Below are 27,864 nucleotides of genomic sequence, written 5' to 3'. Positions count from 1 at the left end.
CTTTCTTTTTTTTTTCCTAGAAAGCTCTGTTGTTTAATTTTCTTCTTGGAATAAAAAATCCCAACCACACTGTAGGGAATAGAGCTCGGCTTCTCTTTGATGTCACCCTCACCCCATAGCCAGTATCACTTCCCCTTTTTCCCCAACAGATTCAAGACCTTTATGTTTGGGCTTCCCTGGTGACCATGTTAAATGTTTAAATCCACTGCGAATGCATATAATAAACTAAACAGCTGAAAAGAAGACAGAAGACAAGGAATAGAAGAGAGGAGAAACAGGAAGGTTGGGTTATATTCTTTGGAAGGAGGGTAGCTAATGAGACCTATATTTTAGTTTTGAGCCAAACAGTTTTTTTCTTTTTTTCAGAGAAGGTTAGAGCAGCTCCAGACAGGAGCAGGCAGGAGCAGGAACATGAGCCCTGCCTGCTCTCCAGCTAGTGATGTTACCACCCATTTGTGATTCCTGAGACAGAACAGAGCAAGCCAAGCCTTAACACCTGCCTTGCGTTAACAAGCATGGACCTGGCCTGTCAGGTACAGTCCTTCCAGGGATGGGCCTCTCCCCTTCGTCTTGGATCCTGCCTGAGGCCAGGGTGAGTCCTGTAAAGATCCAGAACCCTCTTGATCCACACAGACCAAGCGGCCAGCCTTGCCAGTGTTGGACTGCACACCTCCTTCATCCAGCCAGCAAATCAATGCAAACCCAAGGTAAGGCATGCAAATCAGAAAATTTTACAGAGGGGGCACAGGCCATGTAGAGAGCCCAAGGAGAGAGTTAGGGCAGGAAACCTCTTCACTGACTCCTTTTCCAAGCCATTCTTTAACTCCTGAGTCACTCTCCACACCCCACAGTGCAAACCAAGACTCAACCACCTTACCAGTTCAGGATAGATTCTGCAAACGCTGCCTCCAATGGCTATGACAATTCGACACGGTCTTCAGTTGCATTTTACATCTTCACGTGTATCTTTTTTCTCCAGTTGTCTGTTCTCTGCTGGATCAAGGAAAGAACAGCCTGGTAGAAAACAAAGCCAGTGATCACTAGCCAGTGTTGTGCCTTGAGCAATGCATGTGTAGTTATACTAATCAGTTGATTGATGCAGATTTGGTTGGGAAATGCTACATTTTAAGGAAGTGCAACCGTATAACTTCTGAGTTGGAGCAGGCAGCATGCCAAGGGAAGGAGGACTGAATTAAACAGGAGAACAGTTTTTTGGACCATGGACATAGAGCTGGGCACAAACCAAGCTGGCTCCTGGGATTCTCAGAAGATCCAGGGAAAAGTGGGCTGGCAGGTAATAGTTGAGCATCACAGAAAATACCAGCTAGGTGATCATGCCCACTCTTGTGTGCCAAGTCCAGGTTTGGGCATGTCAGTTTCCTCTACTGAATTTTTTTTGCACAATGCTGCCTTTCATATTTAATCAAAATTTATAATTCATGGCTCAGAAACCTGGAATATTGATGTCTTTAGTGTTAAAAGACTCAGTTATCCAATGTAAAACATCAGCCTCTCTTCTTTAGTAGGGTTAAACAGCCCTGTTCTTTTTTTAATGTAAAGATAAAACCATTACCCACATTCCAGGATTAGCCTGATAATATTAGGTAGAACCCCCAAATCATAAAATTGTTGGGTTCAGAAGGACTTCAGAGATCACTCCATACCTGAATCTTCTATGTGATACCCCTAACAAAGTGTCCATCAGGCTTCTTCTTAGATATCTCCAGGCTGGGAACTTTCTACCTCCCAGCGTGGCCCATTCTATGGTTGATCAGATTTAGAAGTTAGGTGTGTTAAACTTTGACTTATTTATTGACTCAATTATAGGAAGCGATTTATCACAGCAAGATAGCGCTCACCAAAGATATTTGGGGCTGTGTGTAGGTTGGTGACCATAATGGATGCAAATAGGATCCATGATCACAGACTATACCCTACATCCCAACCCATATGTAAGCCTTCAGTCAGCAGAGTGAACAGAAAAATATTGGCTGCTGTACACAGTGTCAGGGCTAGTGATATACATTCAAATGACAGCCTTAGGTATTTGTGATAAAGCTTGTGTGAAAATTCTTCATTGGTCACAGAACAGAACTTGATCTAATCACCTTTGACTTTCAAGAGAACATATGAAATTCAGGTCAATATCATAGTTTTTCAGACACCAATGGACATTTAATCTCTCCCATCAGATTGGTCATTTCCACAGGTTTTCTTCCTCTTGGACCTATACCTAGGTAAGAAAAATTATAGATTTGGGTGCTGAATCCAGTTTTAGGACTGGAAAATTCCAAAAAGAAATCTGATCTGAATTCTCTGTCTTAAAACTAAGAAACAAAGGCCCAGAAAGAGGAGGCATCAGACCCAAGATCACAGAGCCCTTTTGAGATGGACTCAGGACTAAATCACTGGTCTCCCTACTCCTAGCAGAGTGCGCTGCTCTTCATTATCAGTGGTGATGTGCTGAGTATGTATAGAGTGATGCTGTCTCTAGTGTGCTTTGGGTCAGGCGCTATAGAAAGTTTTATGGAGTATAAGAATGAGCCAACTTCTCTCAGATCCCATTGTGCCAACCTCAAGGAAGTGGCTAATATGCATTTGAAAATTATCAGTACACAACAACAACAAAATACACTGTGAACACCATCTACTTATATCTGCATGCAAATATATCAAAATAATCCTCATCCTAAGACCTGCTAGCTATTTGTGTATCTACTATGTTCCCAGGTGGCTCAGTGGTAAGGAATTCACCTGCCAAGGCAGGAGATGTGGGTTCAATCCCTGGGTATGGAAGATCCCCTGGAGGAGGAAACGGCAACATATGCCAGTATTCTTGCCTGGGAAATCCATGGTCAGAGAAGCCTGGTGGGCTACAGTCCATGGAGTTGCAAAGAGTTGGACAAAACTTAGAGAGTGAGCATGCACACACACTCTGTTTCAAGCACTTTAAATAACTTATTAGCTCTAAGCCTCCCAACAATTTTGTGAGGTTGATGTTATTATGATTGCTTTTCATTTGAATAAACTGAGGCTCAGAAGCCACATAGCCAGTGTGGCAGAGTCAAGATTTGGGACCTAGTCCTCTTGGCACCAAAGTCTGGGATTTTTACCATAGCCACTACCTTCTCTGTTGCTGCTGCTGCTACTGCTAAGTCGCTTCAGTCGTGTCTGACTCTGCGACCCCATAGACGGCAGCCCATCAGGCTCCCCCGTCCCTGGGATTCTCCAGGCAAGAACACTGGAGTGGGTTGCCATTTCCTTCTCCAATGCATGAAAGTGAAAGAGAAGTCGCTCAGTCGTGTCCAACTCTTCACGACCCCATGGACTGCAGCCTACCAGGCTCCTCCGTCCATGGGATTTTCCAGGCAAGAGTACTGGAGTGGGGTGCCATTGCCTTCTCCGACTACCTTCTCTAGATTATCTCAAACCTACCCCTGTGCCTCACCCACCAATTAGCTCCAAATATTTTCTATGACTGGTGCTAGTGTGTAACAAAGTAGAGATTTTTAAAAAAATTCCTTAGCTATTCAACTAAGTTATCCCTTCAGGCAATTTGGGAAGTCTCTTCCCCTTTTACTGGTGTATTCTTTTATTTAAGGAATCTTATAGAAAACAGGGCAAACTAAGACCCTAGCATCTGGTGGTAAATTGCAATGTTCGATATGTAAACATAAATAAATAGAAACAATAACATTCTGAAAAAATTTACTCATTGGTCATAAATTTAAAAACTGTTGTTTGTACTAAAACATATTTATATGAAAAGGCTATATGTGAAATATAAAATCAGAATTCTTTTTTCTGTAGAGTTAGGTCCAGCATCAGTTTGTAAATTACTTACATAAATTAAAAATTTTTTCTATAATATATATGTCTTAAGATATATATTTGATATTTTAAATGGAAAAGAAATATAGGGATTACACCAACACTTGCCTTAATAAAGAAATATCTACGTTTTAGGTTAGGGTAACATTTAAATACCAAAAAATAGAATGTGGATTCTGATAGATGCAGTGTTCTGGTAAAGTAAAAGAAAATATAACTGTGTAACTTTGGCAGAATTATCCTATGCTCCTCTTAAAGTCTTGGGTTAAAGTTCACAAACATGGAACATCGACATCTACTTGGAGTTCTGCTGCATGAGAAACTGTATGGCACTTTAGAGAAGCCAGGCCCTGGGCCAATGAGAGCACTGTCATCTTAGGAATGAAGTAGTTATAAGGTATAGGATGTGTGATTTATACTCCTGGTTCATACCCAAGTGAAATATAAACATCCTCTCTTCCTTTGAAAATTCACTAGGGGTTCTTTGATTCAAATATATTGTTTGAATTGTTTGTTCAATAAAAACAATTAGAATCAATGATTGAAGTGTAATAAAAATAGCTAAACTGCTTGTAAGCCAGGCTTGTTCTGTGTTCTTTTCAGGTGTTAGCTCTTCGATCTTCACAACAGCTAGTGCAAAAGGTATTGTGATTATCTGCTTTCCTGAATGCCCGAATTTGTAGAGCTGTTGCAGGAAGGAGTCTTTGTTCAGAGTTAGACAGTGACTCCAAGAGCCTGGGGTCTCTCACCACAATGCTGCCCTGCCTCCAGCCCTGGCCAGTAAATGGGTCCTCCCCTCCTCAGACACTAGCCCAAGCAGCAAGGATGAAGTCGACTGTGGTGAGTATTTGTGTAGGATCTTCGTGGTTTCAGCTGCCTGGATGCTGCCACCTTCCCTATCAGACAGAGTTTCCTATTTTGATGCGTGAGTCATCAGGCGCTTCATGATCTTCAGCTGCAGTTCCTCTTTAAGGGGAAGCCCCTGCCCCTTCAGCAGCAGGCTTACCTTACTGGTCACCTCTGAATGTTTTGTTGGTCATTCCCTGAGCTCGAGTTACCTTTACTCTGCCAACGTCTGCCTTTTTTCAGACTTGAAAAACACCAGTCAATTCTCATTTACCAAAACATAAGCATCCACAAACCAGGACTCATGTCTGATTTATTCTTTATTCAGTGTCATCTTGGAATGGGAGGATCCCCTGGGGGAGGGCCTGGCAACCCACTCCAATATTCTCACCTGGAGAATCCCATGGACAGAGGAGCCTGGTGGGATACAGTCCGTGGGGTAGCAGAAAGTCAGACACAAATAAAGCAACTTAGCAGGCAGCAGGCCGTGTCATCTTCCCAGTGTTTGGCAGTTATTTGATAAATGCTGAAAGAATAAATAGTGGTGAGTAAATGTTGAAAGAAGGAGCAAATGACTCCCTTTTGAGAACCTTCTAGACTAAGCAGTCCCCTACATCTGCTCTAGTACTGATTCTTTCAGTTATTGACTCTGCGAATATTCCTTGAGTGTCCATGACCTGAAATAAAACCTGAAGTCCTATACATAGAATGGGAGTATTCACGCTTAAAGACTCACACTTTCTTCATTCATCCATGTGTTCATTCACTCAACAAGCATTTACTACTTCCTATCCTAAGAATAAACTGTAGATTTATACTGGAAATTCCTGGTTTTCAACTTGGTTTCACCCCTCAATAACTGTGTACCTGGGCAACTTTCATAACCATTGTGTACTCCCTGTTTCCTTATTTGCAAAATGAGGAAAATATAGTATCAGAATCCTCAGTTAGCTGCAAGGATTAAAAGAGATCACACATGTTAAGTGCTCAGTAAATCTTAGCCATTAGCTATTATCATGTCCCTGGTAAGTAACAAAAAGAACCAAAGCGGAATTAGACATAATCCTTCTCAAGGAACCAGGATATTCATGGGTATATAAGTTCTTAGCGTATGAGGTACAAATAAAAATGCTAGGGATGCTCAGATTAAGTAGAGATGATTTGCAAACAGGGAAAAATCAGAGATGGAACCCTTCCTCGAGAAGGCTGTGTTTAAACAGGTTTGGATATACAGATGTGTAGGGGAAAGCATTCCAGGAGGTGGAAATGGCCCAACAAATAAATGGAGGTACAACACGCCTGTATTCTGGCTCCTGAGTTACTGAGCAGTTAATTTGACAAAACTACAAGAGACAAAAGGGGGCTAGAGAAAGAGGCAACGATAGTAAAAAGGAAATACCTCGGGGAGGACCTTGAAAATCAGCGAGTGAGTTGGAGCTCTGTTCTGTGTCAACAGGGTGTGTAGCCAGGGCTTTGTGTGCATCAGTCATTAGTTTCACTTTTGTTTTTGACTGTGGATGGGTATGGTCATCTGTATTCAAAGCTTTTTAGATTTTAAATTATTTACACTTTCATGTTTGAGAAACTTGATCACCTCCCAGTGTGCTTATTTATTTACTAAATTGGAGTCTAATTGCTTTATAAAGTTGCGTTAGTTTCTGCTGTACAACAGCGTGAATCAGCTGCATGTGTGTATATATCCCTCCCTCTTGCGTGTCCCTCCTGTCTCCCCCATTCCACTCCTCTAGGTCAGCTCAAAGCACAAAACTGAGCTCCCTGCGCCATATAGCAGCTTCTCACTGGCTATCTGTTCCACAGCTGGTAGTGTACATACGCCAATGCTACTCTCTCAATTCGTCCCACCCTCTCCCTCCCCTGCTGTGCCCACAAATCGGCTCTCAATGTCTGCGTCTCTATTCCTGGCCTGCAAAGAGGCTCATCAGTATCATTCTTCTAAATTCCATATATATGTGTTAATATGTGATATTTGTTTTTCTCTTTCTGGATTCCCTTTGTATGACAGACTGTAGATGAATGTCCTTCATGTCACCTGAGTGACTCAGTAGCTCTGTGTAGTCAGCCTCATGACGGAGATGAGGAAACTCACAGAGAAAAGTAAGACAACCTGCCTGTAGCAAGAACTGGTACTTAGATGGGCTGGGCTATGAATGTCATGGCCTCTAATTACAAGACCTTCTGTTTTCTGAGGCGGGGAAGTGCACATATACCACACATGCAAACCAAGCCCACGTTGCCTGCATGGGGGAAAAGAGACAGTCTGATGACCAGGCCTCCAGCAGGGGGTTACCTCTGCCACCACTGGCTGCTTTCTTTAGCTGTGATTCACAGCACTAAATGCTGTGCAAAGCGAAATCAGCTATAGGCATTCCCTGCTCTCCTGACTCGGCCTACTTTGGCCTTATCCCAGGTTTCTTCAAGAGCTTCACAAGAAATACACATTGATTGAACTCCAGGGTTACTTATAATGGAAATCTAGTCTCTCATCCCTCCCAAACCTCATAGAAGAGTTGGGCCCTTAATCTGAACCTTGGGGAATCAGAGGCCCAGTTTCCTTTATTTAGCTTTCAGGACATTGGATTTTTTTCCCCCCCAAAGCTTAAAGTCCTGCTGAAGATAAAAGTATCCTATGTCCCAACATCTTGACCAATTTAAATAACTCACCTTCTTCTCCAAATCCTATCCCCAAATTCTACAAAGTTGGACATTCTCCCTTATTTCTTTTCTTGAGCAGTTGTGTAAAAGGACAGTTTGGGTAAGAACTAACTTAAGAGCATTACCCCAGAGGAAATTTACTTAGGTAGTACACATATACATAAGAAATAATCACAGTGCATTTATCTCACAATTTATCCAGGAGTCTGTGCGGTGCAGTGAGGAGGCTCTGTGACTGTGTTCTCTGTTCTCTAGACTTGAACACCTGTCCTTGCACATAGTAAGTGCTCAGTATATTTGTTGATTAGCAAATCAGTCAGTAAGCTGGCAAGTGTCTCTCCATGTAAAGAAGTGCAGAGCAACAAGTTGTAGGCAACTGCAGTGATTTTCTTTAACTAGATGGCACCCCACTCCAGTCCTCTTGCCTGGAAAATCCCATGGACGGAGGAGCCTGGAAGACTGCAGTCCATGGGGTCGCTGAGGGTCGGACACGACTGAACGACTTCACTTTCCCTTTTCCCTTTCATGCATTGGAGAAGGAAATGGCAACCCACTCCAGTGTTCTTGCCTGGAGAATCCCAGTGATGCGGGAGCCTGGTGGGCTGCCGTCTATGTGGTCGCACAGAGTTGGACACGACTGAAGTGACTTAGCAGCAGCAGCAGACTTTTCTCATACTTCTTTGCTTTTTTCCCATCCCTTCGGACAAACATGCATACATCCTCATACAAGTTCACTACTTGTGTATTAACATTTTGCCCATGTTCTTTTGCGCTAGTGACCTCAACTTCATGTCACTCAAGACATTTCAAAAGTTTTATTTTGACAGATTCAGTATAAAGTAGGGCTTCGCTGGTGGCTCAGTGGTAGAGAAACCACCTGTCAATGCAGGAGATATGGGTTTAATCCCTGGGTTGAAAAGATCTCCTGGAGAAGGAAATGGCAAGACAATCTAGCATTCTTTCCTGGGAAATACTATGGTCAGAGGAAAACGGTAGGCTACAGTCCATGGGGTTGCAAAAGAGTCAGACATGACTTAACAACTAAACAACAACAGCAGTATAAAGTAATATCAAGTACACTGTATGTACGTCTAAAAAGTTGTCTTTTTAAATTTAATAGTTGTGTGAACTTAGTCAAGTTACTTAGATGCTTTGGGCTTCAGTTTCCTCTATAATATGGGAATAAAAATAGTACCTTTGGTACTTGGGGCTATAGATAATTTGGTATAGGTAATTACCTATACCAAAGGGGCCCCTTTGGTAATTGGGGCCTCCTTGATGGTTCACATGGTAAAGAAAGAAAAGTGAAAGTGAAGTCGCTCAGTCATGTCCGACTCTTTGTGACCCCATGAACTGTAGCCTACCAGGCTCCTCTGTCCATGGGATTCCCCAGGCAAGAGTACTGGAGTGTGTTGCCATTTCCTTTTCTAGGAGATCTTCCCAACCCAGGGATGGAACCCAGGTCTCCCGCAGTGGAGGCAGATGCTTTAACCTCTGAGCCACCAAGGAAGCCCCTATCGTAAAGAATCTGCCTGCAATGCAGGAGACCCAGATTCAGTCCCTAGGTTCGGAAGATTCCCTGAAGAAGGGGATGGCTACCTGACTCGAGTATTATTGCCTGGAGAATTCCATGGAGAGAGGAGCCTGGGGGTCTACAGTCCATGGGGTTGCAAAGAGTTGGACATGACCGAGTAACTAACACTTTCACTTCCTTGATAATTAAATGAGATGATGAAGAATAGAATGCTTAGCTCAGTCTTTGGAATAGAGTACTTAGCTCAGTCTTGGTCACATAGCATGTACTCAGTAAATGTTTGTTAGTATGACAACAGTGAAACAGTGATATTTTTTGTCTCTATGACCATCTTGGCATAATGATAAGCTATAAGCCAGTTTCCTCTTTTTTGGTAAGATGTCAGATTAAAAAGTCCAATAAAAGATTTTAATTATTCATGTACTTATTAGCTATTGACTACCCACTTAATCAACATATTTGAGGAGGCCTAGAGTAAAATAGTATAAACAGTATCATCATTAACATTTGGATTAGGAAAAGCATGAATCATTTATTGAAGCAAAGTAGTTATATAGTCCTTTATTGACTTCCTAATGCTTTTTCAAACATTGTCTGTTCTAATACTTAATTTTCACAACCCTTAAAATGGAGGCATTATTACCTAACTGATCTGAGGGGGAGTAAAGTGACTTCCAGATGTTCAAGCTGATTTTAGAAAAGACAGAGGAACCAGAGATCAAATTGCCAACAACCGCTGGATCATCGAAAAAGCAAGAAATTTCCAGAAAAATGTCTATTGCTGCTTTATTGGCTATGCCAAAGCCTTTGACTGTGTGGATCACAATAAACTGTGGAAAATTCTGAAAGAGATGGGAATACCAGACCACCTGACTTACCTCTTGAGAAACCTATATGCAGGTCAGGAAGCAACAGTTAGAACTGGACATGGAACAACAGACTGGTTCCAAATAGGAAAAGGAGTACGTCAAGGCTGTACATTGTCACCCTGCTTATTTAACTTATATGCAGAATACATCATGAGAAACGCTGGGCTGGAAGAAGCACAGGCTGGAATCAAGATTGCCGGGAGAAATATCAATAACCTCAGATATGCAGGTGACACCACCCTTATGGCAGAAAGTGAAGAGGAACTAAACAGCCTCTTTACGAAAGTAAAAGAGGAGAGTGAAAAAGTTGGCTTAAAGCTCAACATTCAGAAAATGAAGATCATGGCATCCAGTCCCTATTTCATGGGAAATAGATGAGGAAACAGTGGAAGCAGTGTCAGACTTTATTTTTTGGGGCTCCAGAATCACTGCAGATGGTGACTGCAGCCATGAAATTAAAAGACGCTTACTCCTTGGAAGAAAAGTTATGACCAACCTAGATAGCATATTCAAAAACAGAGACATTACTTTACCAACTAAGGTCCGTCTAGTCAAGGCCATGGACGGAGGAGCCTGGTAGGCTGCAGTCCATGGGGTCGCCAAGAGTTGGACATGACTGAGAGACTTCACTTTCACTTTTCACTTTCATGCATTGGAGAAGGAAATGGCAATCCACTCCAGTGTTCTTGCCTGGAGAATCCCAGGGATGGGGGACAGAGTCAGACACAACTGAAGTGACTTAGCAGCAGCAGCAGCAGTAGTCAAGGCTATGATTTTTCCAGTAGTCATGTATGGATGTGAGAGTTGGACTGTGAAGAAAGCTGAGTGCCAAAGAATTGATGCTTTTGAACTGTGGTGTTGGAGAAGACTCTTGAGAGTCCCTTGGACTGCAAGATCCAACCAGTCCATTCTGAAGGAGATTAGCCCTGGGATTTCTTTGGAAGGAATGATGCTAAAGCTGAAACTCCAGTACTTTGGCCAGCTCATGAGAAGAGTTGACTCATTGGAAAAGACTCTGATGCTGGGAGGAATTGGGGGCAGGAGGAGAAGGGGACGACAGAGGATGAGATGGCTGGATGGCATCACTGACTTGATGGACGTGAATCTGAGTGAACTCCAGGGGTTGTTGATGGACAGGGAGGCCTGGCGTGCTGTGATTCATGGGGTCGCGAAGAGTATGACATAACTGAGCGACTGAACTGAACTGAACTGAACTGAAAGTGACTTGCTCTAGTCCTCACTGTTTGGTATCTGGTTAAGGGATTCAGAAATGTTCAAGAATTTAATATCACAGACCCATCTTCCCCAGTAGAAGAGTTAGGAGCCCTTAGTATGAACTTAAAACCCTGATCAGGGCTGTGCTCACAAGATGTGGTGTTAGATGAATGAACAGATCCCCAGATACAACTCCTAAATTCAGATTCCGTAAAACTGACATAAAATCCTGGTTGCATTCTCTTGGTGAAAAGCAGGACTCAGATAAGACTGTTAACTTAGACATACCTACTAATCTTTTCAGAAATCAGCCTAAAGAACCCCAGCAATGGCATTTAGTCATTTATTGAGTGGTTTGCATGGAGTTCTATTTACTTTGAGAAATTCTCACACTGGCTATTTCATGCCATGAGGTGGTAAGGTAGGAATTGTTTGTGACTAATGTTGTGCAGAAGAGAAGAATGCGCTCTGGGTTACTTAAGCAGCTTTCTTGAGCTCACCCAGTGTGGAGTAGCTGAAACCGGATCTGAAATCACCTACAGAGGCTCTGGGCCCTGTTCCCAACACCCTTTCCCTGTGTGTATCTCTCCCGCATCTTAATGCCTTAGTCAACTGGACAGTAACACGCCTGCCCAAGCCCAAGCCATCCAATGATGTTAACACTTGTAGAATCAAGGTAATATGACGTCCTGACAATCTAAAGGAAGATCTCCACATCAGTACAGCTACTGTCAGGTGACAGAGCTACATAGCACCTCTGCTGTAAAATTAAGTTCCCCAGGAGGAAAGGAAAGCACTGTCTACCTGTATATACTCTACAGCTTGGTAGAAATGGCCCCACCATGGCTTTTGGTGTCAAACTTCTGCATTTTTCAAGTTTCCTCAACTTTATCTGGTTGACCACCAGCTCAGCCCTTCTATACTGCCCTGAAATTTGCCATGCTTGGCAATGATCTCACAGGGACTTTTGACATTCTCTGTGGTCATTGTTTTATATAACTGAGAAAAAAGTAAAATTTTCCAATTCAAATTATTCTGTACACATTGCCCAATAAAACAAAATAAATCAATGTACAACATAAACACAAAATATATTTAAAAAGTACTCCTTCTGAGTATACATTGAATAAACATTTATTGAAAGCTGACTATATGCCACATGAACTTCTAAGCCCTAAAGATATAAGAGTGAATGAACACAACAGATAAGATCTCTGAACTCACAGAGCTTATTTTCTAATGGGAAGGAACAGATAGGAAAGACACAGACAGCAAATATAACAAAGGGTACTATGCAGAATACATTAGGGGGTGGAAGATAAAGGGCATGAATGTATTATTTAGTGGAGGTGAGTTCTGAGTCGAGGTCTGAAGGAAGGAGTGCACCCTGTTACTATCTGGGGAAGAATGTTCTCAAAGGAGACATCACCAGAAAGGATCTTACGCTGAGAGGTTGCTTGGGTGTCCCGGGAACGGCAAGGAGGCCACTGTAGCTACAGCAAAGTTTGTGAGGGGGAATGGGTAGGAGTGGAAATCTGATGGGCAGTTGTATCTGGCAGGGCCTGAGTGGAAGTATGGCTCTTACTCTGAGTGAGGCTGGAAGTCACCGGAGCACTTTAAGCAGAGGTGTCACACCATTTGATTTGGCTTTTAAATAGATCACTGTGGCTGCTACGTGGAAAAGGACTTGGGAGGTGGGTATGGCAGGGAGAACAGAGATAGATAAATGGACTATGTCAAGAGATTAAGCCTAAAATGATTGTGCCTTGGACCACAGTAGGCTTTCCTGTTGGCCCTAAATAAAAAGGAATCTCTGGGCCAAACTTAAGGATAATTTATCTTTAAAGACTTGAACCATGGGAGAGAGTACAGGAAACTTTAAACTCTATTTAAAGTTATGTGACTAATTCTACTTCTCTAGGGTAATACAAATAAGTCATTATCTTTGTTAAGTATATAGGCAATTTCCCCTTCCAACTTTGAAAAATAAAGTAACATTCCATATCACTTCTCTTGGTTTTTCTATAACTTGAGTCACTAAATGGGTTGTGAGCTGAATATCTTAGCCAGTTGTTAAGTGATGACGAAAAAGAAAATAATTCTCAGAGCTCTACAGAAGTTCATGATAGAGTATATTGCAATCATAAAAGTTAAAGTTGTCTCAGAAATTTAAGTATTAGTATCTTAACATGTGAAAGAGACACAAGTCACTAGATGTGGAAGAGATCCCAGTTTGTCTATGAAGAAAATGAGACTCAGGAGGGAGATAAACTGTCCAAGTTGCAGAAAGTTTACTAAGTTTGGACCAGAACTTGGTTCTCACTCCAGCATGATGCCTCCTCCATAAAGTTTTCCTTATAAACGTATCCTGTTGCTAATATGTAAGGAGGGTTGGAGTGTATCATTTACAGCTGCTCTTATTAAGAACTGCAGTCTTCTGCATTTCTTAGACATCTGACAAGAACTAGCTCCATCCATGTTGTCCTGACCACACCAGCTTGGTTCCTTCATCTCCCTCCCTGCCTCACTCTCCATCCTCACATAACCCCGTGGAGATTAGATATTTTCTGCTCGGTTTTCTTTAAGGAATCTGCCTGCCTGACTTGTATACTCTCACTCCACTGAGAGGGAGAGGCTAAGCAGATAACACCTGGATGTCCTGATGGGTTGGGAGAACTCCCCAATTTTAATGTTTTAGTTCCTTTGCCAAAAGGAGTCACATTTTCAAGCCTTGAAATTTCAATATATGGCTTTGTTCCCACTACTTTATATTGACTCACGCACTCATTTTCTGAGGAAGGAACACAGTGTGAATTTGAATGTCCAAAAATGCATAGTATTCTTATTGTTATGTTTATGGTGACATGAATTTGGAAAAAAAAAATCTTGAAAACAAAGATGGGCCAGCCCAGAAGAGCCCTAGAAAGCTAAACCCAGTGCTAGAACTTAGTGGCTTTGTCACCTTTATCAAGGCCATTTTCCTTCAGGGCCTCTACCATCTGATCTATGCAATGATGAGAAAAGGAGATTGGGGCTTCACTGTTAGCATCTGCTGGGGGACCTCAAAGGCTCATTCCTAAGACTTTACCACACATACACCAGGCTTTTCTTTACATCCCCAGGCCATTTGTGTGGTCCCTTCCTCACTCCATAATCCCAATATCTTCCTTCAGAATCTCAAATCTGTGACTCACACTTGGATGAATACATATTTACTGAGAGCTTCTCTTGTGCTCAGTGCTATGCTGGGCACTGTGAAGCAATGAAAAAGGAACATAAGGCATTATTTTTTCCCTTAAGGAAAATTAAGAGAGCCCTTTTGCATTAGTGAAAAGTTTGCATTACAGATGTTTTTAAGGAATGAAATCTTAGTGTCTCTATACACCTTGCACAGTTAAAAATAAGCCAGAAAGATCTGCTTAGGAAAACACTCAGAGGAATGCTTGAATTAATCCACCAAAATGCTTCAAAATGAACAAATCAAGGGCTCTTTGTAAATGGTGGGATAAGAGACTCAGAAAACAATTGATTCTCTTAAATATCTGAAACATTTTTGTCATAGTTTTGCAATATTAATTTGTTCTATTTTGGAAGAAAAAACAGTCTAGAGATTTTCTGAGGGATCACATTTTCAGAATGATTGGAATCTAAAATCTGAATGAAAAGTACAGTCCCTCTGCCTGAAATGTTTTGTTGCTCCATTCTACTTTTCAAAGTTATAACCATCTTTGAAAGTGGGAATCACATACTGTCTCATCATCACCATGACCATCATCCTTTCCTTTAAATCTGCATGATTGACGGGTTGCATTACCTTAGAGCACTCATGACCTCTACCTTGCCTCATAGCAATTTGAGTACATGATGTTTTTCATCCTGGGATGGGCTTCCTGAAGCAGGAGCATATCTAATTCATCTGCTCTCACTGTACCTTGTAAGTAGCAGGATTCTACATGATGTGGTCTCATTGCCATTCTGTAATGGATGACTGTCATTTGGGATACAATTTCACCTGTTCTATGAGCTCAACATTCAAAAAACAAAGATCATGGCACCTGGTCCCATCACTTCATGGCAAATAGATGGGGAAACAAAGGAAACAGTGACAAGCTTTATTTTCTTGGACTTCAAAATCACTACAGATGGTGACTGCAGCCACAAAATGAAAAGACACTTGCTCCTTGGAAGAAAAACTCTGACAAATCTAGACAGCATATTAAAAAGCACAGACAACTTTGCCAACACATGTGTGTATAGTCAAAGCTATGGTTTTTCCAGTAGTCATGTATGGATGTGAGAGTTGGACCATAAAGGTCTGAAGGCTGAAAAATTGATACTTTTGAGCTGTGGTATTGGAGAAAGCTCTTGGAAGTCCCTTGGACTGCAGGGAGATCAAGCCAGTCAATCCTAAAGGAAATGAATCCTGAATATTCGCTGGAAAGATTGATGCTGAAACTGAAGCTTCGATACTTTGACAATCTGATGTGAAGAGCTGACTCATTAGAAAGACTCTCATGCTCGGGAAGATTGAAGGCAGGAGGAGAAGGGGGTGGCAGAAGATGAGATGGTTGGATGCCATCACTGACTCAATGGACATAAGTTTGAGTAAGCTCCAGGAGATGGTGAAGGACAGGGAAGCCTGGTGTGCTGAAATCCATGGGGTTGCAAAGAGTTGGACATGACTGAGTGACTGAACAACAAATGAGGGATCCAAGTTAGAAACAAGTTAGAAATTTCTTTTTTACATTAAAAACTATCCACAAGGAAATTAGGGCTAGTAAGGTAGCTTTAAAAAATTTGGAAACCAGGTTCCTCCTATCTTGTTGCTCTGCTATCTCTAGAATGCTGTCCTTTTCTCCATGGTATATACTATGTCTGTATTCCAGACCATTGGAAGGAGGAAACGGGGAGATGGAGGTACCCCACTTCCTTTTAACACACATCTGGGCAGTTGCACACATTGCTTCCCTCGCATCCTGTTGGTAACTTCATCTTCTGGTCCATTTAGTCAGTGGTGTGCTGGAGTCAGTCCCAGGGCAAGTGAAAGCCCATTGTGTGCATTTCCTCCCAACTCCACATTCAGTGAGTCATGCTGACAGCTTTAAATTAGTCTCAGGAGAATTAACAACAGGAAAATTGGCAAATGCTATGAATCAAGGCTTTTTTTCCTTCTAAGAGAGCTGACTGCTTAAAATTTGCTTGTAATATAGTGCACCTAGCTGCAAGAGAAGCTTAGAAATGTAGTCTTTTGTTACAACTCTTTGGTCCCATATTTGGAATTATTAGTTGGGCAGCAGGTATCTAGCTAACCAATCTATATAAGGAAGCAAGGAGTTGTATATCTGTAGAAGAAGTTAAGGATGAATATTTGTAAACAGAAATCTCTTTTAACAAGTCATCATCTGGAAATAAAGAAAAGGAAAACTGGAAAACCTGTTTTAACAAATCTATCTGTAAATATGTGCACATAGGCATTTCTGCTGCCACTTTCCAGCTGTGAGAGAGCATGCTAGAAAAAAAGTTAAACTTATTTGTGTGAGCTCAAGGTATAGGTCTCCGGGCAGAGGTGACGTGAGCCATATTCTACTCATTTTTGACTATTGGTACCGTCCAAAAATGCAGCACTGGTTTCCATCATTGCCAGTGTCCAGGCGGGAGCTGGATGATCATCACAGGGTTTCCATAGAGGACATTTCATTGTGACTGGAGTTCCCCCATCCCCCACCATGTCCAAGTCTCTGTTCCTGCTTCAGACACTCTTCCTGACCCCTCAGATTCTGAGGTCTTCTAGTACTTTCCTTTGTTCCACTTACCACGGTTGTAATTATTACTGTACTCATTCAGTTGATGTCAGTCTTGTCAGCCAGACTGCAAGCCACCGAGCTGTTTTGTTTACATTGTATCTGCTACCCAGAGCAAAGCTCATGGCCGCCATGGACACAAATTAAATGCGAGTGGAATGGAGGATGAACACTGTGACCGGTCATGTGTGAAAGGGCCTTGTAAACAGCTCACAATAATTATTCTTCAGAAATAAGATACTGAGATACAAAACAGAACAGAAAGCAAGTGAAGGAAGTGACAGCAAATACTACCAGACACCTAGAAGGAACTGAATTTGATTCTAAGCTTCCTGGAACTAACTACAAAAAGAGAACACACTGGGTTACTGAATTTTCTTTTTCTAATGAGATATGACTTGTGAAGTCATCTGCAGAAGCCAAGTTTCCCTAGTGATTTATTAAAATGAGACCATTGTTTCCTCCCAGCTAATGTTTAAGCATGATCAAATTTCTCCCAACTTAAAAAAAAAAAAAAAGACGAAAGAAAAGAAAAGAAAAGAGACATCCATCAGCAGCTGTCCTCCCCACCCAAATTCCTTTGTACACGGTCTGTGATGTCTCCATTTCCTCACCTCCCAGTTATGGTTCAGCTCACTGGAGTCTTGCTTCTGCTCTGACCATCCTACCCAAGCTGCCGTCCTGAAGTGCCAGAGTAAATGTGTCTGTATCTCTGCTTCCCTCTTTATTACAGCAGACATTTCTTAATCATTTGAAACTCTCACCACTGCTAGACCATGTCTCTTGACTCTGTGACACAAAACTGTACTGGTTTTCTCCCTGGATCTTCTCTCTTTCTCAGGCTTTTTCGAGGACTGCTTGAGTTCTTTTCCTCCAGTAAATGTTGGCATTCCTTGGAGTTTTGAGATGTTTCCTTTGACCCTTTTCTTTTCTCACTCTACATACCCTCCCAAAGAAATTTAATTGACTCTAATGACTTTAATTACTCTTTAGATTCTAATGACTCCTAAGTTTTGATCTTTAGAAAGGATGACCCACTTGAGTTTCAAACACATGTATTTAACTACCTTGTAAATATCACCTCAAATTCAGCATGCCCCAAACAGAGCCCATATTTTTCCTTCCTCTTAACTTTTTCTTCCTCATGTGCCCCCCTCCCTAGGGTCCTACTTTCTACCCACATCTATGACAAGATAGAGCTCTTGTCATCCTCTTTAAGTCATCCCTCTGACTCTTCATTACCCCAAAAATCAACTACCAAGTCCTATTATCTCTCCTTCCTAAATATCTCTCAAATCAGTCCACTGATTCCTCTCACCAATGTCACTACCTTAAGGCAGGCCCCTGGATTTCTGTCACAGCTCTTAACCAGCTGTGTGCTGGGCTTACCATACTTGTAACTGATTTTCCATAAAGCAACCAAAGTGGTCTTTCTGAAGCAGCATTCTGAACTTGTTCTTGCCCTGCTTACAACTTATTAGTGGCTCTCCGTGGCCTCCAGAATAAAGATCTACCTCCATAAGGAGGCTTCAGTGGCCTGCGTGGTCTGACTCCTTCTTACCTTCCAGCCTTCTGACTTCCAAACCCCACTCCTGGAGAAGGGAATCCTCCTATGCTGTTGCTGGAATGTAAATTGTATAGCCACTATGGAGAACAGTATCAAGTCAGTTCAGTGCAGTTACTCAGTCATGTCTGACTCTGCGACCCAACGGACTGCAGCATGCCAGGCCTCCCTGTCCTTCACCAACTCCAGGAGTTTACTCAAACTCATGCCCATTGAGTCCGTGATGCCATCCAACCATTTCATCCTCTGTCGTCTCCTTCTCCTCCCCCCTTTAATCTTTCCCAGCATCAGGGTCTTTTCAAATGAGTCAGCTCTTCACAACAGGTGGTCGCCAGATGCGAAGAGTGGAGAACAGTATGGAGGTTCCTTAAAAAGCTAAAACTAGAGCTCCATATGACCCTGAAATCCCACTCCTGGGCAAGTATCTGGAGGAAAACATGATCCAAAAGGGTACATGCACCCGAACGTTCATTGCAGCGCTGTTTATAATAGCCAAGACGTGGAAGAAACCTAAGTGTCCATTGACAAAGGAATGCATAAAGATGTGATACATATATGCAACGGAATGTTACTAAGCCATTAAAATGAATGAAATAGTGTCATTTTCAGTAGCATAGATGGACCTAGAGATTGTCATACTGAGTGAAGTAAGTCAGAGAAGAACTATCATATGACACCCATTATATGTGGAATCTAAAAAGAAATTATACAAATGAACTTATTTACAAAACAGAAAGAGATTCACAGACTTAGAGAAGGAACTTGTGGCTGCTCGGGGAAAGATGGGGTAAGGGAGGGATAGTTTGGGAGTTTGGGATGGACATGTACACACTGCCACATTTAAGACAGATAACAGCAAACCCTGCTCCTGAATGCTGTACTCCCACCAGCTGAGCCGCCTGTGCTCTCCATGGTATCTGGCTCTCTCTTGCTTCAGCATTCTGCACATGCTATCCTCCTTCTCTGCTGATCCCTTCACACTCCTCCTAAATCACTCCAATCATCCTCTCACTCCCACCTTAGAAGTAACCCCACTCATTCATTCATTTCATAAATATTTCCTAAGCAAGCTACTATGTGCCAGGAACGACACAGGCACTTGTAATACCACAGCAAGCAAGACCTAAGTGGTCTCTGCCCCCGTGGTTCCAGTACAAGTGGCCTTTCTTGACTTTCCAAGTCTGTTAGGTCTCATATGGAACCCTGTCCTCACTCTACATGGTTCTGTCTCTGGTATATTTTAAGGACTTTTAAACCTGGGTACAAAATGGCTCAACAGACTTTTTCTATACAGGGATAGATTACAGATAATAAATACTTTTGTCTCTGTAGGGCATACAGCCTTGGTCAGAGCTGGGAAAGTGGCCACAGACACTACACAAACCAAGTGTATTAGACTTTTTTCACAAATGCAGATGGTGAGCCAGACTTGGCTCATTGGGTATAGTTTTCTGACCCCTGGACTAAAAATTTAAACTAGTATGTTCTCATTCACCTTTGTATCCACGGTGTAGACACAGTACTTGGCATAGACACTTGCTAAGTAGATCAAGTTTTAAGTCCTTTGTCCCTATTCTCCAACCATTCCCTACAGCGCAGTGTTTTGTTTTTTCCTTGGTATGATAGTTAAAAGTTGGATTCTCCAGCTAAACTTCATATAATCATTATAGACTTTAGTCATTTTATTTGTGTGTGTATAGACGGAGTCAATCATTTGTCCCATACTTACTTAAACCTACCTTACAGTTTTCTTGAGCAGGTGAAATATTAGAGGAAAAGCACTTCAGCTAAACCAATGAATGAAACATGGGGCATTAGGCGAAGTTTCTGTGTGCTGTCAGTGGGGACAAATATAACACAGATAAGGTGTTGTCCCTGGGGGGCTTATAATGCAGAAAGAAGATAAGAAGGTGGGCAAATAATTTCAATTCAAAGTAGAAAGTGCTGTGTCCTTTGAGGAAGGGATCAGCCAAATACTCTGGGACTTTGATAAGGAAGTGAAACTTGTCTTTAGCCAAAGAGATCAAAGAAGGCTCTGAGAGAGAAGCATTCAAGCTGGACATGGTATGGTAGGTATTTGGGACACTGATACGTCACTAAATGGTCTTTGAGACTGAGGAAAGAACAGGCACACCCACAAGTTACTAGAAAGCAAGTTTTCATGAACCTACGTCCAGGGACTGGCTGATAAAAGAACAGCCAAATCCCTTCAAGAAGGTGCCAAGTCCATTCTGGTCTGGAATGCATTGATAATTGGGACACTATGCTCAGAGACTACAAATTGACATTCTGTCGTCATCCCTCTCGGAATAGAAACCCTGATCCTTTCAAGTAATTAGCACCAGTTTGCAGCATGTGTGCAAAAATAAATCACAAGTGTCCAAAAACAGATACGTTAAGTTCAATGGTTAGGAAGCAAACGTTCTTATTAGCTCCGCCTATATCAACAAAATCAGAAGCAATTAGCATTTAAAAATAGAAGAGACAAGGAGAGTTCACAGTTCCCACTGGAAAATTATTATTTATATAAGTGTCCACAACTGACCTCAACGCATCCTTCCTGACCTCAGTCATGCTATTTCAATGGCTAAAGGATCTGATTTCTTTTAGGAGGGTAAGGAGGGGGAACCATGGATTCTGTGCATATTATCCCAGTTAAAACTGAGAGGTGTGTGGCCTCTAACACAGAGATAGCTAGGACTCCATCTCACTGGAGTGAGTCTGGGCCTCAACCAACCTTCAGTGTAAATGACAAGAGGATCGTCATTGTCTCAGGATGCTCAGAAGATCTGCCCCTAGAAGCCCATTGCATGAAGCAGTGTCGACCTTTGTCCATGGGACACCTGCCTGTTGGAGAAAGCCTCAGTGGCACATACTGAAAAAGAGCAGCAGCTCCGAAGAACCCAGGAGTGCACCTGTAACAGTGGCCTGTCACACGCTCTCTAGGACATGTCAAGGATGGAGTCTTATTATTGGCATTTGTGGTCAGACTGCAGAGGCAGAGACCTGACACACTCAGGTGTGATAAAGAGGTCCAGCCGCTGGCTCCACCGGACTCTGAGTCCAGGCTATGTCACTAACTTGCACTGTCAACTTGGCCAGACCCTTTGCTCTTTCTGGGCCTCATTTTCTCTATCCTTAAAATGAGGGGCTGATCAGGGTTATCTTCTTGCTTTATTCCATGTGGGTTTTTTACCCTTTGAGAACTCAAGTCTTTTTCTGCTTCCTTTTATCCCCTTCCATGGGAAGATGTGGTGAATGCTGGGCTGGGAAGTAAGGCACAGGACTCAAATAATTTTCTGTTCTTCATAAAACATGTGAAAAATATACCCCATACTTCTTTCCCCCAAAAGGCTGTGCTTTAGAAACACAGGACCGACATGAAGGACACAGAAGGTCCACTTGGCAGGGCCATGGAAGAGCCCAGCAGATTGCCATCAACCTGTAAAACAAGCATCACATTTAAAGTTGATCGGACCTCGGAATCATTGAGGGCTGAAGGAGAAGAGATTCACTCAAAGCGGCAAGTTAAAGACAACTATGAGTTAATCTGTTGGTTCCAAATCCTCTTTCCAGCTTGTCTTTCTTCCTCTGGCTTCGGTATATCTAACCAGAGTCAGGGCTTAGGGGTTGATGACATGTGTCCACTTGAAATAAAATGTCAGTAGATTCTTGTATGGGTGGGAGTGAATTAAATCTTTGACCAGTAGTTTTTAATTGGGGTGTCACTAAGTTTTTCATACTTTCCCCATAATTTTTCATTTTTCTCCAGTTCTATCAACCACCATGCATACACACAAATGTTTTCTCTTTTTTTTTGGAAAAGATTAAATGCTGAATTCTCTTCTTGTTGTATATCTTCCCATTTGCCAATTAGTCTCTAGTTCAACGCCTTGTCCATACTTTCCTTGAGCTTTTCTAATAGCCCTGTGTATGGATCCATTGCCTCTGTTAAGTCATAAGCTCTTTGAGAACTGGGGACATCTTTGTATCACTGTTTACAAAGCCAGAAATGATGCCCAGTTGTCAACTGAGTGAATTCATGGAAGAAAGAGGTACTTCATCTGTATCCAGATTGTGCCCTTGAAGACCCTCAGAGTAATGATAAGCTTAGCAGTGGCCTCGGTTTCATCCCTTATGAGGAATCAGAAAAGGTCAGAAAATGGGCATATCTGGCTTGGCATCATTGGATTTCCTACTTTATGTCTCTGAGTACTCATAGTTGGCCAGGGTACACAGAGGGACCCTGCCCAGGCTTAGGAGATGGGGAAAAAGAGCAAGAAGCCAACTTTTAAACTTCTGGTTGTCAGACTCAGGATCCTGAGACTCATTCCAGAGTCAGCACCCCACCCCATCCCCCACTGACTTTGGCTAGGGACCTAGGTCTGTTCTCTGTTCAGAAGCATTTGTCAACCTGGCCATAGGGAGGGGATCCTGGCAAAAGACAGACAATAAGGGTGCTACCTGAAACAATTTTGGATCAAGTGACATTTTCACTCAGAAACTTGGAGGAGGATAAGGATGGGGAGATAATATAAAGACCTACGGGACTTCTGTCCAACAGTACAAGCAAGAGAGCAAAGGAGAGGTTTCTCAAGTGGCAGCTCAAGATGAAATGGCAGGAGGGTGGGGGAGTGGAGGAGGTCCCTGTGGACAGGAGGTGGAGGAAGAGTCTAGCCTGAGGGCAGAGGAATGAGAGACAGAGATAAGAAAAACTGAGAACAAAAAACATGGGGAAGAAGAGAATGAGGGAAGGAGGAAGGATGGTGGAGAGGGAAGAAAGAGAAAGAGGAGGGAAGGAGGGAAAGAAGGAGGAAGGGAAGGAAGGAAGGAAAGAAGGGAGGGGAAGGGAAAGGAAATGAAGGAAGGGGCATTAAAGGCTAAAAAGAGACCGGCAGAGACTCCAGAGAGAAAATCAGAGCTAAGTTGGGAATGAGAGAAAACTCTAGGAGAGAGAAGAGGGATGCAATGAAGAGGTATGGGTACGCACACAAGACAGGGACAACTAAACATCTACCTGACCTGCTCAGCTCAGAAAAATTTCATCTGTGAGTCTGGCACGGGAAAGACCCGGACAGAGAGGAAAATGTGCTGATCCTGCCCAGGGCCTCTTGGAGGACAGAAACAGATCAATTAACCTGGGTGGGGCTCTCCTGTGTTAGGCCTGGCACTGCCAGTTCTCAGCACCGGACCAGGCCAGGCCAAGGACTCTCACATGATCCGCAAGCTATTAACAGGCCATCAGCTACAGGGCAGAATCACCCTTTTCAGTGAAAAAAACTCTCTTCCCAGGCTGACGTCCCCTCTGCTGGCCCGGCTACCACCTCTTAGCCAGGCCTAGACCCAGACCCAGTCAAGCTGCACCCCTTGGCCTGGGGATACCAATCACTGGGGATCTGAACAGGCTTCGGGGACCCTCCAGGGGCCAGCACAGCCTGGAATGTCCAGTTGATGGAGTGATATTATTTGCTGGTGAAGCAGGAGGGGTCCAGACCACAATGTTCCCATAGATCTTGGAGCAATGGGTGTTCATCACAGGGAGAAAGATTCAGAGCCAGGAAGGACTTTGAAATCACAGACAGACAAAGTCAGATTCATTCATTTGCACATTCGTTATTTTTCCAACAATTTTTGAGCATCTACAATGGATGGGGTCCTGTGCTGGAGGCTGAAGAGATAAGTAAACACACCCTCAGGGATGAGGACAATGGTGACTGCTTCCTTTACTCGACAAAACAGAAGGAAGGTACACATGGAGTGCTTTCCTGGTGGCGCAGGCAGTAAAGAATCAGCCTGCAATGCAGGGATTGAAGCTGGGTCAGGCAGACCCTCTGGAGAAGAGAATGGCTACCCACTCCAGTAGTCTTGCCTGGAGAATCCCATGGACAGAGGAGCTTTATGAGCCATAGTCACAAAGAGTCAGACATGACTGAATGGCTAACACTTTCACTTTCTTGCACAGTGTGTTGGGAGCAAAAAGTGACTGATTCTGTTTCCAGGACAACCAAGGTTTCTAGGAAGGGCATATCGGAGCACAGCCATAAAGGTTAAGTAGGACTCAGAGGGTAAAGAATCTACTGGCCAATGCAGGAGATGTAGGAGACGTCGGTTCGAGCCCTGGTTCAGGAAGACCCCCTGGAGGAGGAAATGGCAACTCACTCTAGTATTCTTGCCTGGGAAATCCCATGGACAGAGGAACCTGGTTGGCTACAGTCTATGGGGACACAGAGTCAGGCACGACTGAGTGACTCAGCATGCATGCATGCATGCTGGCATTAGTAGTAGTAGGATCCTCCAGGCAGAGAAAGCGGAGGGACTCTAGCCCAAGAGAAGCGCAGGTAAAGGCTGGAAGGTGTGAAGGGGCAGGTGGCTCAGCTGGGGGTTGGACGGGGAGAACCTCCTTAGCAGACCCATGGGCCTGGCAGGAGATAAAGGCAGGATGGAGGTGGGTGCGCATAAGAGGTTCCGTTCAGTTCAGTTCAGTTCAGTCGCTCAGTCGTGTCTGACTCTTTGTGACCCCATGAATCGCAGCACGCCAGGCCTCCCTGTCCATCACCAACTCCTGGGGTTCTCTCAGACTCACGTCCATCGAGTCTGTGGTGCTATCCAGCCATCTCATCCTCGGTCGTCCCCTTCTCCTCCTGCCCCCAATCCCTCCCAGCATCAGAGTCTTTTCCAATGAGTCAACTCTTCGCATGAGGTGGCCAAAGTACTGGAGTTTCAGCTTCAGCATCATTCCTTCCAAAGAAATCCCAGGGTTGATCTCCTTCAGAATGGACTGGTTGGATCTCCTTGCAGTCCAAGGGACTCTCAAGAGTCTTCTCCAACACCACAGTTCAGAAGCATCAATTCTTCGGCGCTCAGCCTTCTTCACAGTCCAACTCTCACATCCATACATGACCACAGGAAAAACCATAGCCTTGACTAGATGGACCTTAGTCGGCAAATTAATGTCTCTGCTTGTGAATATACTATCTAGGTTGGTCATAACTTTTCTTCCAAGGAGTAAGCGTCTTTTAATTTCATGGCTGCAGTCACCGTCTGCAGTGATTCTGGAGCCTCCCAAAATAAAGTCTGACACTGTTTCCACTGTTTCCCCATCTATTTCCCATGAAGTGATGGGACCAGATGCCATGATCTTAGTTTTCTGAATGTTGAGCTTTAAGCCAACTTTTTCGCTCTCCTCTTTCACTTTCATCAAGAGGCTTTTTAGCTCCTCTTCACTTTCTGCCATAAGGGTGGTGTCATCTGCATATCTGAGGTTATTGATATTTCTCCCGGCAATCTTGATTCCAGCTTGTGTTTCTTCCAGTCCAGCGTTTCTCATGATGTACTCTGCATAGAAGTTAAATAAGCAGGGTGACAATATACAGCCTTGACGTACTCCTTTTCCTATTTGGAACCAGTCTGTTGTTCCATGTCCAGTTCTAACTGTTGCTTCCTGACCTGCATACATAAAGGCACAGAGACACCCCAGGTTTTAGTCAGGAGGGAGCTTAGGGATAATGGAAGTCATCTTTGTCCTTGTTACACATATTTTTAATTTTAACATGAATGTATGTGTGTGAAATAGGTTTCACTGAAGAATATCCAGGGCTGGACACAGAAGAAGGAAGCATGATAGTAACTCAAATAATTTCAAACTGGAGAATTCCCTGGTGGTCCAATGGTTCAGACTTTGTGTTTCCACTGCCGAGGGCATGGGTTCTGTCCCTGATTGGGGAACTAGGATTCTGCAAGCCGTGTGGCGTGGCCAAAAACTAAAATAAAATAATTTCAAACTGAATATGTGAGTCCTCTCCTTGGAGCTTGTGAACTTGTAGGTTGTCTTCACTAAATGCTTTACCTTGTGCGGTGAACCCCTAGCTTTCTGCCTTCTCAGGGGCTTTTCTCTGCCTTCTTTTGCATCTCAAGTCCTCACCCAGCCCTCCAGACACACCCCACCCATAGCACAGAAACTTCTCTCTGTTGGGTCTCCTTTAGGTAACAGTAAGTAATCAGAGAACAAAAGAGCCTCCTGTTTGCCCAGATTCTCTTTCCATATAGGCAGGTGTTGGTTTGTATTTGAAAAGTTCTGAAAGTCCCCAAAAGTAAAAATTATCCTATGCTGTTCTTTTAAAAAATTATATAACAAACTTTAAGTTTCCTCCTTCAGTCTGTTAGCATTTATCAGTCAAGATATCTTCCCGAGTTAAAGCAAATATATCTCCCTCTACACACACACACACACACACACACACACACACACACACACATATACATGTACACTCAAGCATGTATTTATAGAAAAGAAATTATGCCTTACACATTGATCTGCTTTTTAGTTTAAAAATATGTTGTAAAAAAATCTCCAACTCCATATCTCACAAGCAGTCTAGTCCTTAGACTAGATAGACGAAAAGTTTTCAACTATTTTCCGGTTAATAGACATAGATGATGCTTTAACATGTTTGCTTTTACAAATAACGCTACCTCGAGCATCCTTGCATGCGAATCCTGACGTGCCCTTGCTATGATCTCTATAGGATGGATTCCTGGAGGTTGGATTGTTAAATCTAAGACTATGCACATTTAAAACCTTCCTAGGAATTACCTCATTCCCTTTGAAAAGAGTTGTACTATGAATGGTTTACACTCCTATGGACAGTTGAATGGGGCTGCTTCTTTCACACTTGCTCTCCAGTACTAGAACAGCCTCCTCCTTTGCCAGATGAGGAAATGGCTTAGAGAGAATCAGCAGTTCTAATAACACACACCTAGGTACTGCCAAACCCACTCCAGTGTTCTTGCCTGGAGAATCCCAGGGACGGGGGAGCCTGGTGGGCTGCGGTCTATAGGGTCGCACAGAGTCGGGCTCGACTGAAGCGACTTAGCAGCAGCAGCAGTACTGGCAATGCTGGCACCAAGATGTCTGCTCTGTTGTCACTATACAATGATATAATGCACACAGAGTATTAAGGAGAAAGCCTTGTGTAGTGTAAATGCTCAATAAATGCTGGTCATAGCTATGATTAAAGCATACTGCCGCATTAGGAATCCTTCAGAAGCTTTAACAGCTGGTTCAGCCCGGGCTTCCCTGGTGGCTCAGGTGGTAAAGAATCTGCCTGCAATGCGGGAGACGTGAGTTGAATCACTGGGTTGGGAAGATCCCCTAGAGGAAGAAAAAGTAACCCACTCTGGTATTCTTTTGTTTTTTTAATTGAAGGATAATTGCTTTACAAAATTTTGCTGTTTTCTGTCAAACCTCAACATGAATCAGCCATAGGTATACATATATCCCCTCCCTTTTGAACCTCCCTCCCATCTCCCTCCCCACCCGACCCCTGCAGGTTGATACAGAGCCCGTGTTTGAGTTTCCTGAGCCATACAGCAAATTCCCATTGGCTATCTATTTTACATGTGGTAATGTAAGTTTCCATGTTACTCTCCTCATACATCTCACCCTCTCCTCCCCTTTCTCCATGTCCGTAAGTCTATTCTCTATGTCTGTTTCTCCATTGCTGCCCTGTAAATAAATTCTTCAGTACCATT

General features: G+C 43.0%; 1 long non-coding RNA gene across 1 annotated transcript; it reads left to right on the top strand.

The window, feature by feature from the left end:
• Positions 393-21,793, top strand: LOC108636848. Its single transcript, XR_001918615.1, has 3 exons — positions 393-707; positions 4,435-4,671; positions 21,687-21,793. It is a non-coding gene; the product is annotated as an uncharacterized LOC108636848 (long non-coding RNA).

The sequence above is a fragment of the Capra hircus genome, chromosome 1 (assembly GCF_001704415.2).
Source record: "Capra hircus breed San Clemente chromosome 1, ASM170441v1, whole genome shotgun sequence".
NCBI lineage: Eukaryota > Metazoa > Chordata > Mammalia > Artiodactyla > Bovidae > Capra > Capra hircus.
The sequence above is the reverse complement of the archived record's forward strand: the minus strand, read 5'-3'. Positions and strand labels throughout refer to the sequence as shown.